At 40.4% G+C, this 13835-nt stretch overlaps 1 protein-coding gene and 1 non-coding gene across 12 annotated transcripts in view; one reads left to right on the forward strand and one right to left on the reverse strand.

Annotated features, from left to right (window-relative positions):
- Window positions 1-13835, reverse strand: part of CDKAL1 (CDK5 regulatory subunit associated protein 1 like 1) — a 790924-nt gene that overhangs the window by 475538 nt on the left and 301551 nt on the right.
- LOC111560636 lies at window positions 8080-8191 on the forward strand. Its single transcript, XR_002742639.1, has one exon. It is a non-coding gene; the product is annotated as a U6 spliceosomal RNA (small nuclear RNA).

Here is a 13835-nt window from a genome sequence, read left to right on the forward strand (position 1 = left end):
CTCCCCCCCTTCTCTCTCTCTCTCTCCCTCTCTCTCTCTCTCTCTCCCCCTTCCTCTCTCACATGCACACTCTCTCTCCCAAAATAATGAAGTAAACTTAAATATATATATAGCCAAGTGGATGTATAAAAAGCACAAACATACAAGCAAGCATGTGTGAGTGCACAGGTGCATGCACACACACACACAGTTTCCCCATTTCCACCATTAAATGTTCTCAACATCTTGGAGGGTGTTTTTCTTGTTAGTTGTTATTGGTTTTTAGTTTGGGTTTTTGACTTTTCGGTACAAATACCCGGCCTCCTTACCAAACATACTGAATCAGAACATGCAAGCACGGAACCAAGGAATCTGTACGTGTAAAAAGTAGTATCATTATCATATAACAAAGCTGAAGGCAAATTTACATAATGGTATCAGAAACAACATTTTATTTACTTCCTGTCGCTTAATAGTTAACATTTAACTGCTATTAAACTAAGGAACGCTAAAGCTTCACTTCCAAATAATTTTTTTTAAGTTTATTATTTTTAAGTTTATTTATTTAGAGCATGAGCAGGGGAGGGGTTGAGACAGAGGATCCCAAGCAGGCTCCAGGCTGTCAGCGTGGAGCCCAACCTGGGGCTCAGGTCCACGAACTGTGAAATCATGACCTGAGCCAAAGTCGAGAATCGGATGGTTAACCAACTGAGCCACCCAGGCACACCGTTCACTTCCAAATATTCTGAAGGACAATATGTGGGAAGTGATCTGTAGCCAAGACTTACCTCGGGGTTAACCTCCTGAAGGCTTCGCAATGAATGTATCAACAACAACCACAACAAGCCCTGAATAACAGACCTCAGAATATATTAAAAAGTAAAGGAATATCAGCAAGGAGAGTTTATTGTTTTTGCTTCCTCAGTGGCTCTGGAGGCTGACGTCTGCCAGGGTGAAATCTCACAGGAAACACTAGCTGAAGTTAATTCTATAACTTATAACAGGTACCACATTTTGGCGCCTAGGATAAGAGGTATTGTTCTAACATGGGTCAAAACATCCTGGGATAAGAAAAAAAAATCTTTTATTTCCACTGTGTTGAAACTAGAAAGCTAAAGTCAGATAATTGTCTAATCTGTGTGGGAAAATAACTTAAAATTGTTTGGGTCAAATAATGGTGTAATTACGTAATGAAGAGAGAGGAGGTGTTTTAAGCCAAAATGGAAAAGTAATGCCTAAGCATTTATGCAATTACCCACCAATTTCAACAAATTCTCCAAATTTGAATATTTCAATTCTAGTCAGCACTAAAATAAGTAAAATTCAATTGTCCATCTCTAGCTTTTAGAGAGTATAAACTAAGGCAGGATCACAACAAAAATCAGTTACCGGAGACAAAAAGAGGGAACTAGCAGGTCCTAAAAGGACAGCTAACTGTCCCACCCAAACCTCCGTGGGAGGAAAGCGTCTCCCACTCAGGCCTCTTGCACAATATTTTGGTGCAATTCTCCTTCATACATATTACACCGTATTTCCTTGAAAGACTGTAGGATTCCCTCTCAATTCAGTGACAGCTCCTTTTTTTCTTTATTGGGGCAAGAAGAGGGAGAGATAAAAGCTACCCCTATTAAGTATAGAATTTAATCCTTTTTAAAGAACTATTATGCTGTTTCTCAGAAACATTAGGACACAAAAGGGATTTTACACCTCAGATGGAGGGAATAACGTAAATGTAAGAACTGGAACAGGAACAGTAAAGAATAATAGTTTCAAGATGAATAATATACCAGTTGAGAACTTTCTTCCCAAGAGGCGGGTCATAACCCTAAGGAAGCTGCCCTCCGAAGGAGGCCAAAGTAAGTCGTAGGACACCTCTGTCTTCCCAGTAAACCTCAATATACAGGCAAACACCAAGGTATGGAATGTTTCCTTTTTTAAAAAAGAATCAACCGATGCAATACGTACAACGGTTTATCCAAATATTATAGATCAAGCCAGGTGCCTGAATGCCCACAGCTCCCAAACAGTATGAAACAAGTTAACAGGAAAGCTGTTTATTGGCATTTCCCAGAGTAGATTCCTTGCCTACCCGTAAGTGTTTTTTTTTTCCTGTTTTTCAGTAGATTGCATAGGATAATTCTTCCTTATATTCCCAATGCCTCCTATCCTATTTTACTTTTTCCCCCTAGATTAAATCAGGAAAACGGGTTCATTTTAAGATTTTTTTTTTTAGGGGCGCCTGGGTGGCGCAGTCGGTTAAGCGTCCGACTTCAGCCAGGTCACGATCTCGCGGTCCGTGAGTTCGAGCCCCGCGTCAGGCTCTGGGCTGATGGCTCAGAGCCTGGAGCCTGTTTCCGATTCTGTGTCTCCCTCTCTCTCTGCCCCTCCCCCGTTCATGCTCTGTCTCTCTCTGTCCCAAAAATAAATAAACGTTGAAAAAAAAAAAAAAATTTTAAAAAAAAAGATTTTTTTTTTTAGAGAAAGACATTCTAATTTGGCTTAATAATACCACTTCTAGGGAGGCTTACTGACTGCTGATAGGAGTGAAAATTGCTTTAACTCTTGTGAAGACAAACCTGCTAACAAGTGTTAAAAGCCTTACTGTATTTTCCCCAAAAACTCTATTTCCATTCTGACAAACATTCATGTTTAAATGCTCAATTTGTATACACCGCATAAAAAAAAAAAAAAATCTTTCCGAGTATGGAGTCCTAAAAATAAAACACTCTTGCTGGCATAGTAATAAATAGTAAGCCAATAGTTACACAATGCTTACTGCGTGGAAGGCACTATTTTAAGCACTTTACATATATTAGAGCCCTTTTAATCAACCTCATGAGGTCTGCGTTGTTACTGCCCTTCTTTTACAGTAAAGAAATTGAGACAGAATGTGACTAAGTAATTTATTAAAGGCTAATGGGTGGTGAGACTAGGATCTGAAACTAAGACGCCCCAGACCATGCTGCTTCAAGATAGACTCAAACTGCCACACTAACGCACAGCGCTTCCACTGGTATCTCCTGATATCCATGACCAAAGGTGAATCCTAAGTCATCTAGATTTCATCACTACAAAAGAAAGGTATCAGTAAAAGCAACTGAAACATATAACACACAGTAAATTCTCAAAGAAATTCTATTGACATTTTTGGATCCTTTCATTGCTGGAAAAACTCAACCACTTTCTTTTTCTCTTATTTGTAAAAAAAAAAAGAAAAAAAAAAAAGTCACTTGTCAGCTACAAAAATGTTAACATGAAACAGCCATAAACTCTGCACAGTCACTAGTCACCAGATGCACACTCCAGCGGAGTATTTACGCCAGGAATAAGATTATCTCTTTCTTTCTTGTCTCATTCAACTTGCCACGGGATAGCTGTAGTGTAAAGGTGAGTTTCTAGATATGATTACCTCTTGATGCTTTTATTTTTTTCCAAGTTTATTTATTTATTTTGAGAGAGAGAGAGGAGAGAGAGCATGTGTGTGCAAGCAGGGGAGAGGCAGAGAGAGGGAGAGAGAATCCCAGCAGGTGTCCCATTGTCAGTGTAGAATCCAACTCAGGGCTCAGTGCCATGAACCATGATATCATGACCTGAGCTGAAATCCAGACGCTTAACTGACTGAGCAACCCAGGCGCCCCGGCCTTTGGTTTTTTTTTGTTTGTTTGTTTGTTTTTTGTGGGGTTTTTTTGAGAAAATATTTTTATAATATACCAATCTATTACATGTGTGGTAACAGGATAACTGAAACTCAGAAAATCAAACAGCCTTTGTCACACATCATCAGCCTGATTTGCTTCAAGACGTATCTTTTCCCACTGCCATTTCTTGAAGACAGCTTCAAATTAATGACACAGTTACCCAACTAACTCACTACCAAAAAATGCAGGTATAGCGTATCTGTGGGACATATACTCTTTCTCCTTGCATCTATGTAGAAGGAAAAGGAGGCCAAATCGAAGCTCCTGAAGGATCTTTTCAATGCTCAGGAGGAATGTGAGGAGGAATGGTGTTAACTCACATAACACACTCTCACCTCATTTTTGATGTGCACAGACTCCTTGGGAGGTATCCCTGAGACAGGTGGTAGGGGCTCTGGTTTTCAGAGAAGAAGACGGAAGTTGGAAGAATTTACAGGACGCAGACTAATTAAGGGCCAGGAAGAGTGTAGGCACCCACCTCTTTTTTACTTACAGTAACGAAGATTCGAGGGGTTGTTTTGGTTTGTTTTATTTTGGAGGGGGAGACTGTTTGCTTCATCTGCATTATTGTAATGGAGAAATGTATTAGTAATCTGACTAGCTTTACTGAGATAAAACTGACATACAGTACACTGCACAAATTTACAAGATGCACTTTGCAGCACCGGGTGGCTCAGTCGGTTGAGCTTCCGACTTGGGCTCAGGTCATGATCTCACGGATCCTGAGTTTAAGCCCTGCATTGGGTTCATTGCTGTCAGCACGGAGCCCGCTTTGGAGCCCCTGTCTCCCTCTCTCTCTGCCCCTCCCTTGCACGCACACATGCTCTCTCTCCCTGAAAAATAAAATGTGCACCTTGATGACAGTTGATAAACGAATGTATCTGTGAAATTATCAACCCCGAAGGTTTCTTGTGTCCGTTTGGTTTTTTCCATCCAGTCTGTCACCTCTCCAGCCCAGGAGCCAGAACCCCATCTTTCTCTCACCGTTAGTATTCATGATAAACTAGTTTTGTAGCGTTTTATATAAATAGACTCATAAGGTGTACACTCCTTTATGTCTGACGGCTTTCATCCATACTGTAGAGTGTATCAACAGTGCATTGTTCTTTATTGCTGAGTTCTGTTCCATGGATTCCATGTTTTGCCAGCTTGACCCCGTGAGGCCATGGGTCAAAAGCGGGAGATGGAAAGGCTAGACAGGAGAGAAAGGACTTGCTTTTCCTTATCTGCTTCCCATCTGTTGGTGGCACCAGTTTCTAACTCTGACAGAGTTTAACATCAGCACTCTTAACCGAAGAGCCAATACCTTAAATCTCACGATCTGCTCCAAGTATTTATTATGGCTGCTTCAAGAAAAAGAAACGTAAATGGTACAAAAATTAAGACGGAAGAAATGTGTTGCCTGCTTCCTGTAGCCTAGATAAAGATAAGCTTAGGCTGAAAGCAAGGAGGGGAGAAACAGATCTTTGATATGAGAGGCCCTCTCCACCTCTATAACCCAAAAAAGCTCAAAGTTCAGTAATGTGGACTCCAGTACGGTTCAGACACAAACCAACCAACCAACCAACCAACCAACCAACCAAAAAGCCATGCTAGCAGAAACAGAGCCAAAGCTTGCGAAAACAGAGGCTGTGAAGTTAGAAATTTCCCAGGAGAGCAGAATGGAGCCTGGAAGACACCTGACCTACCCCCACAAGGGTCCTTTCCCAAGCACCTCCCTCTAACAGGCATACCCGTGCCTAACAAAGATGACAATACACTTCCTTGTGAAAGTGCAATTAAGGTGCAGCACAAAGACAGGGAACAAGCAGAGGCCAAGACAGGGCAGGAGCAGGCTCTGACAGGCTCAGGGACAATGACCAGGCAGGGTCTCTGCTACTACGATTACTGCAAACGGAACTGACCATAAACCAACTAGTAGCCCACTTAGTCTTAAGGGAGTTGATTTGCCAAAGAAACCACAAAAAAACGCTAAACGTCTAAGTCAATGGCTCTTAAACTAGAAAGCTCACTTGATGCTTTGGGAGGTAGTGTTGAAGGACATACCACTGGAGCCCCTGTTCTGAGTCATTAGGTCTGGGGTGACAGCCCATAATTTGCTATGTGGCTGGTCCCGACCACACTGAGAACCACAGATCTGAGGCAACCTGAGGTCCCTCCCTCCCAATTCCCCACAAGAGGTGAGAGAGTTAGTGCAGTTGCAGTTTCCAATGGTTGTTCAGTCCTTCTCAAAGGCCACCCCTGAGAGGCCATGGGAGACCAGGGAAAAAGAGACACTCTCAGAGATAAAAATCACTAAGAAATTAACCTTCTCCCAGTACAGGGGCACTCAACTCTCCTGGACTAGGAAAGAGTGATCACTGATCCTTGTGTGTACTTTTCCAGTATCCTCCTTTAAACATGGGAACGTCTACTGCAATCTCCCTGGTCTGGCTTGAGCACTATGGATAGACATGTTATTCTTTAGCCACAGGGGGCAAGACCATGAGATGCTCCCCCAGATTTGAGAAAGAAGACAATACATCACTAAAGATCCTGCTGTTGGAACTAGATGAGAACTGGAAAAGTCCTTTTTTGGGGAGGCAGTGAGAGCGTTTCATCTAAGGGCAAATTTTCATTAAGAACACGCATAAGAGGAAAAATGTATACGGCTATTTGGGAGTGGAAAGGGTGAACGACAGGACACTCTGTTATACCCCGCCCTGGACTTGGTCCCATTCCATGTCCTAAAAGAATACTGGTTTTGTTCAAGAATGGACCCCTCCCTCCTGTCATCTTCCTTTCTCAGGTCAAGATGAACTCACTGTGTCTTCAATTCTAGAGTATTCTAGGGCATGATTAATCAAAGGGAAGTAATTCCTTTCCTCCTCTCATAAATGGTTAGCCCAGGAACTCAGACCTAAGCCAATTAATGCACGGCTTTCTCAAGGAACCAAGAATTAGTTCATACTTGTACAAGGATAAAATTCGATGAAATGCACTGAGAGTTTGGGGGAAATAGTCTCTTAAAATATTACCCCTTCCTTTTACAGATTATGAACTAAAGACCATTTGACCCTAAGGCTAAAGCCAAAGGAAGATAGAGTCAAAGAAATCACAGAAAAATGCAGACAACACCACTGGATTAAGGTGTATCTCCTAAATTTGAGTTCTACAAGTCACTATATCTCATTATCATTAGGATTTCTATGATCTACAGTCAAAATGTATGGATCCACATAACGAATAGGGCCACCAAACCCATTAAGAGCTTCAAAGAACCAATTAAATAGTGTTTGTTGCCATGACAATTTGTACCTTCCTTAATCTGAATAATTTTCTATGCATTTGCATTCTCTCTAGGTGCCAACTGTGAGAAATGCCTTGTGCTGGGAGATTTTGAGGTTCACAAGATAGACAGTCCTTTCCTTCGAACTAGAAGAGAATTCTAGGGTTAGGACATTATAGAAACTCTATGAGACTGCTGGGGGAATTTCCTGGGTTTCTGAAGTTTGAGTGTTGCTAAGTAAGACTCCAGAATCATACACACACCCCACACCCCCTCAAAAAGTACATCCTTCTAGTTCAAGCCTAACATTTTACAAACAAGAAATGGAGGGGCACTTGGGTGGCTCAGTCAGCTAAGCGTCCAACTCTTGATCTCAGCTCAGGTCATGATCTCCCGGTTTGTGGGATCAAACCCCGCATCGGACTCTGTGATGACAGTGCAGAGCCTGTTTTGGATTCTTTCTCCCTCCCCCTCTCTCTGGCCCCTCCCCTGCTTGCTCTCTCTTTTAAAACAAATTTTAAAAATTAAAAAAAAAAAACAAAAAAAAACATGAGTAAGAAATGGAGACCGAATGATTCAGCTAATTGACTTGAAGAAGCAAAAACCAGGTTTTCTAAAATGTAATCTAATACTTCAGTACTGGTTGTTCTCAACCTCTTCTCCTGCCCAAAGACAGTGCTGAGATTTGCCCCAGTCATACCCACAAAGTGATCCTGAATGAAAGGAGATGAGAGAAGAGGTGGGGTGTCAGAGCATCACTCCATTTGGGAGGGGCAACTTCTTTTATTGCAGTCTTACTATGTTAGAGTTATATGCAATTTTCTTTGGTTTGTTTTGGATTTTTTAATGTTTATTTATTTATTTTGAAAGGGGGGAGGGGCAGAGAGAGAGAGTGAGAGGTTGACTGATTGATTGATTGATTGATTGAAAGAGACAGAATCACAATCAGGCTCTGCATTGTCAGAGCATAGCCCGATGTGGGGGCCCAAACTCACGAACTATGAGACCATGACCTGAGCCAAAGTCAAGAGTCAGATACTTAACCGACTGAGCCATCCAGTTGCCCCAGTTTTGGATTTTTAAATTTGGTTCCAAAATACAGGACTCTAAAATTCATTTTTTTAAAAAAAATCCTTGCACTCACTTCAGTTGCACATATACTAAAATTGGAACGATACAGAGAAGATTAACATGTCCCCTGCCCACAGATGACACACAAAAAATTCGTGAAGTGTTCCATATTTTAAAAAGGAGGGAGGGAGGGAGGGAGGGAGGGAGGGAGGGGAGGGAGGGAGGGAAGGAAGGAAGGAAGGAAGGAAGGAAGGAAGGAAGGAAGGAAGAAAACTCCTTTATAACACAAATCCTCTGCCTTAAGAAATAAAATAGAATGAAGAGAATCTTGAATAGTAGCTCATATTATCGTGCTCAACTTCATATAATTTTAAAGTGTTATGGGGATCTAGGACAAAACATAATATTGGACTTCTGTCACTGGGTTTATTTTATTTATTTGAAGGAAGTGAAAACGAGTCATATTTCTACTATATTTTTGCTAGTCATCATTCTATTTATTTATTTATTTTTTCAACGTTTATTTATTTTTGGGACAGAGAGAGACAGAGCATGAATGGGGGAGGGGCAGAGAGAGAGGGAGACACAGAATCGGAAACAGGCTCCAGGCTCTGAGCCATCAGCCCAGAGCCCAACGCGGGGCTCGAACTCACGGACCGCGAGATCATGACCTGGCTGAAGTCGGACGCTTAACCGACTGCGCCACCCAGGTGCCCCACTAGTCATCATTCTAAAGTTAGATGAAAAAATTCAAGTTATGATAATGTCGTTGATTGATAACAATCCATTTTAAAATAGACCAGAAATCTATTTTAAACATCTATTTACATAAAGAAATCCATTATCATATTCACACTGAAAATAGTCTCTCCAAGTACTGAAAGGCACACAGTAGAGTCGTTGGCCTACAAGCCAAATCTCTTCTGTACAGATAAGAAATCAAAATTATTAATGCCAATCTGCTACCCTACTCAGTTCAGAATTGAAGGCTACTTTTTGTGTTTTGACATCTCGATCTTCTGAGCCTGAGAACGAATACTGTTTATCAAGACACTTGAACACAAGACTCTACCTAACGATGGTTACCTATTTGGTGTTAACACATGTAACTAAACTTGAAGGGTAACTCCTTGCATTTCATCAACCCACAGAAGTTTCAGTGGAATGAGAAAACAAGTGGATAGACCTAATACAACTAATATCTATACTACACTACTCATTGTATTAAGTATGCAGGAATTGAAGTGAATCTGTTAAAGACCAAATACAAAGATTACACTCTTGAGTTCTTGATGAAATCTTATGACTGACTCTTGTATACACACACACACGCACGCGCGTGTGCACACACACACACACCCCCCACAAGATTCTACAGACAGTGGGAGTATAAAATGGTGTGGCTACCGTAGACAACGGTATGCCAGTTCCTCAAAATATTAAACACAGGATTACTATGTAATCCAACAATTCCAATTCCAATATACACATAAAAGAAATGAAAGCAGGGACATAAACAGATATTTGCACACTAATGTTTATGGCAGTATTATTCACAATAGCCAAAGGTAGAACAACCCAATTGCCCATCAACGGGAGAACACATAAATAGAATGTGGTATACAGATACAAAGGACTGTTACTCAGCCTTAAAAAACGAAATCCTGGGGGCGCCTGGGTGGCTCAGTCGGTTGAGCGTCCGACTTTAGCTCAGATCATGATCTCACGGTCCGTGAGTTCGAGCCCCACGTCGGGCTCTGTGCTGACAGCTCAGAATGTGGAGCCTGCTTCAGGTTCTGTGTCTCCCACTCTCTCTGCCCTTCCCTCGCTTGTATTCTCTCTCTCTCTCTCTCTCTCTCTCTCTCTCTCTCTCTCTCTCTCAGAAATAAACATTTAAAAAAAAGTGAAATTCTGATAAAACATGGACAAACCAGGACACATGTTATATGATTCCACTTACATAAGGTGCTTAGAATAGTCAAGTTCATAAAGACAGACAGGTGAATAGTGGTTGCCACAGCAGTGGGGTCTGGGGGTTATTGTTTAATGGATACACTGTTTCAGGATGGCACCATAAAAAAGTTCTAGAGGTGGATGGAGGTGACCGCTGCACAAAAACAGGAATGTACTTAATGCCACTGAATGTGACACTTAAAAATAGTTAAAACGGTATATTTTATGTTATGTATATTTTGCTACAGTAAAAACCAAAACCAAAACAAAAGAGTAAAACACTGGTTAATGACAACAAGGCATCATAAAAGCTTCAAAAAAAAAAAAAAGCAAAGTTCTATAAATAATTTCAAGAGTTCACAGGAGCACTTAAAGATCAAAAATGAATCCCAAACTCCTGCTAAAGTTCAACATAAATAGACTGAAACAGGCACCATAGTACTTTTTATAGATCTCAGCTTTCTGTGATCCCTGTAATGCTTGCCAACAAAGTCCCATGCCTAAAATATAATAAAAGCATTAAAACAGCAGTTTTTCTCCTCCTCTGAAGTTGTCTTTCCCACACTGAAACAGAGCAACACCAGTTCCACACTGGTTGTTTGTATTTCATCACTGTTTTCAGACAGAACAAGAGATCTGCTGCCTACACACCATTCCTCTGCATCAACACCCATTTTCTTATGCAATTTTAAGTTCTGTTGGCAGGTTAAAGACATTTTTTTCCAACCACAAACAAAAACTTCTTTTGATACTCTATGTGAATGTTCAAGGAAATGTTCCCAATTAAAAAAAAAAAAGACTATTTAAAACAATAATATGGAAGTATGTCCACAGTCAAAAAAAAAAAAAACAAAAAACTTAAGTTCTAGATATAAGGCATATAAAGACGACATAGCTACTTTGTTGAAAATCACCTGTCTTTATTTTTTCAATCAGGAACTTAGGAAATGTTAAAAGAACACAATGCTGGAAAAAAAAAAAGGTAGAACCACATCACTGAGTCTCCCATTCAACTCCATGGACAGACTTTTTTTTTTTTTTTTAAGTTTGTTTTTGTTTTAAAACATTGCTTTGCAACAAACCCTATAATGGAGTGTTTCAATCCAACTGTTCTTTCTTAAGAGTTATAGATAAAAAGTAGCTTTCTACTGGAAATTTTTAGTTTTAAAAACACAAATCTTAGTACATGCTTTTAATATATGGTAAATACATTTCTGTTGTTATTAACAAAAACCTTTGCAAAACTAGACAATCAAAAAGGTGACCAATGATAGCTAAGACTTCTATGTACCTGTAGGCAATGCCAGGCACTGTTCACATATACACTTTATATATATTAATTAAATTAATCCTGAAAACAACCTTGTGAAGTAGGTACTACTATTTTTCCCTATTTTACAAAGACATAACAAAGGCATGGAGAGACCCAGTTGTTTGACAAATATCTCAAACATCACGGAACCAGTTAAATGGTAGAGATAATACATAAATCCCGGACAGTCCAGCTCTGCCATCCATGCTAACTGTCACACATAGTACCTGTCATAATACGCTGAGAAAATAAAGATCATTTTGATAACGCTGAGCAAGTTATTCAATAATGTAATATAAAATATTTCAGTCTCTTTTTGATCATAGTATTGTTTGCTTTCTTAACAAAACACTAACGACTGCATTAGAGAGTGCCATTCACAGGATTAAACACACTAGTAAAATCTAGATTTTTGGTGCTATCCACGACCAAGAAGGAAGGAAGTCACAGAGACTGAGGCCTACATCTTCATTTTTAATCTTTTTCTAAGTTTACGATCAACGTGCAAGCACAAAAACAAAGTTAGTGCCAACAGGGTTGGTAGTTCCCTCGGTCAAGAAATGATTATATCGACGATAAAGTGTAGATGACTAACCGAACTTTTATAAATGGACACGCAGTTGGAATTTTTAATAAATTAGCTTCTAGATGATGAAGTGTAGGTAAGTTGTCCAAAACAATTAGAGGTTTGGGGGAAGGACTTGGTTCATGATACGTATGACTCACATGCGTCTCACGGCAAAACAAAAACCACCAGACATTTATCTCTTAAAAACAAAAGACACTGAGTCTGGCACCAGCCTGCCAAGCAAGAAATACCATGTGCAAGTCAGACACTCGTGTGCCGTTTAAAAATAAAAAAGAGAGATAGGCATGTGATGAGTGATGACTCCTAAGCCTGACCTTCTCTGAAATACACAATTCCATTTATAACTTCCCCCAAACATCAAAACACCTGAAAATAGCAAGTTTCACAAAAGAAGCAAGAGAGAAAAACAAAAAGGAAGTTTTATAAGTCAGAGGACAAAATATCTTACAGGAATAGCTCTTTGTCACATTGACCGGATTCATTCAGCAGGTTCCCCTCCTCCCTGTATTTTTATTTACACCAACTCAAGGAGGCCAACGTCTCTCTCCTCAAGCTGACTAGGTTGAGTCCACTGGTCTAGGGGATCGGCTTCCATTTGGAAAAATTCTTGCTCAAAACTCTGGTTTCTACATCGAAGGAGAAAGACTGCAGGTAAGACCGAAGGATGCTACATCTATTTGCATATGGATTCGGTTGGAAGAGGACATTATCTAATTACATGTATCGAGAACACCTCTTCCAGGACCAAATTCAGGTTGATCTCTGGGTAGAAAACAAAGTCATCTCCCCAAAACGTAATGTGATGTGATGTACTAATCTTCCAAAAATGATCTAAACAAAACAGAACGGAGAGGAGATACAAAGCCAACAAAGAAATCTCAGAGACTGCAGAGGAACAGGCGGGCTGTCTGTAGCCTGCCTACCCATATGCGCCATTTGGCAATAGTTTCATTAAGTCACAACTAATAATCAACTTGGGTTATCAATAAACTGGGACCATCCAAAAATTCATTAATTAGCCTTGAATTGTCAGCAACAGTTTTTCAAGTATTTACAGCAAATACAGCCTGTAAATACAGCCTGTTACTAAGGGATGTGCGTTCATGTCACAGGTACTGCCAGCAAGAATCAAGCCATACTTTAAAAGTCCATGAGAGCTGTCATAAAGGCATAGGGTATGACACAAAGTAGTATTACTTCCAACTGAAGTACCAAAACCAGAAAAACAAACGTAAAACCCCATCAAAGGTGTCTCAGCACGGACTCTCTATTTCTGTATGCATCTGGTCTCAGACTAGTAACGGGTCCTTCGCCAAGCAGCAGCGAGTGACAGTTCTACATCTGCCTACCTACCTTGTCACCTACAGCCCCTGAGAACCTCGCCATCTCATCAGAAGCCAGCTTGAAAACCTCTGCCTACTAAGTCAAATTCAAACCTGGCACCCTGCCTTTTAGGGGACATGGTCAGCACACACTTACTGAGCATGTAAAAGGGACGTGGAGAAGACAAAGAGGTTAAGCTGCAACAGCGAAACAGAAAATGTTCCAGGAGAGGAGAATGAAGAGAACAAAGGCGAAGGAAGAAGACAAATCACAGGAGGGGCTGCCGGGAAGGAAAGGAAAAGAGGATTAAAGGTGGAAGAAGGAATCAACAATTTCAGATTCGATCAAGAGGTCAAGATTTGACCCGTGCTGTCTCCGCCCTACTCAGAAGAACAGCTGGTAGGAGACAGAAATAGAAAAATAAGTTCAGCCTGAATTCCTAATTAGTTACAACTTATCTCCTGGAGGAGCTAAAAACCTTGCTTCTTTTTACTAATTATCAAACACCCATAGCATTTTAACACTCAATAGTTTTTTGTGGGTTTTTTTAGCTTTTTAAAAAAGATCTTATTTTTAAGTAATCTCCACCCTGAACATGGGGCTCAAAGTTACAGCCCTGGGATCAAGACTCGCATGCTCTAC

This window comes from Felis catus, chromosome B2 (assembly GCF_018350175.1).
Source record: "Felis catus isolate Fca126 chromosome B2, F.catus_Fca126_mat1.0, whole genome shotgun sequence".
Classification (NCBI taxonomy): domain Eukaryota; kingdom Metazoa; phylum Chordata; class Mammalia; order Carnivora; family Felidae; genus Felis; species Felis catus.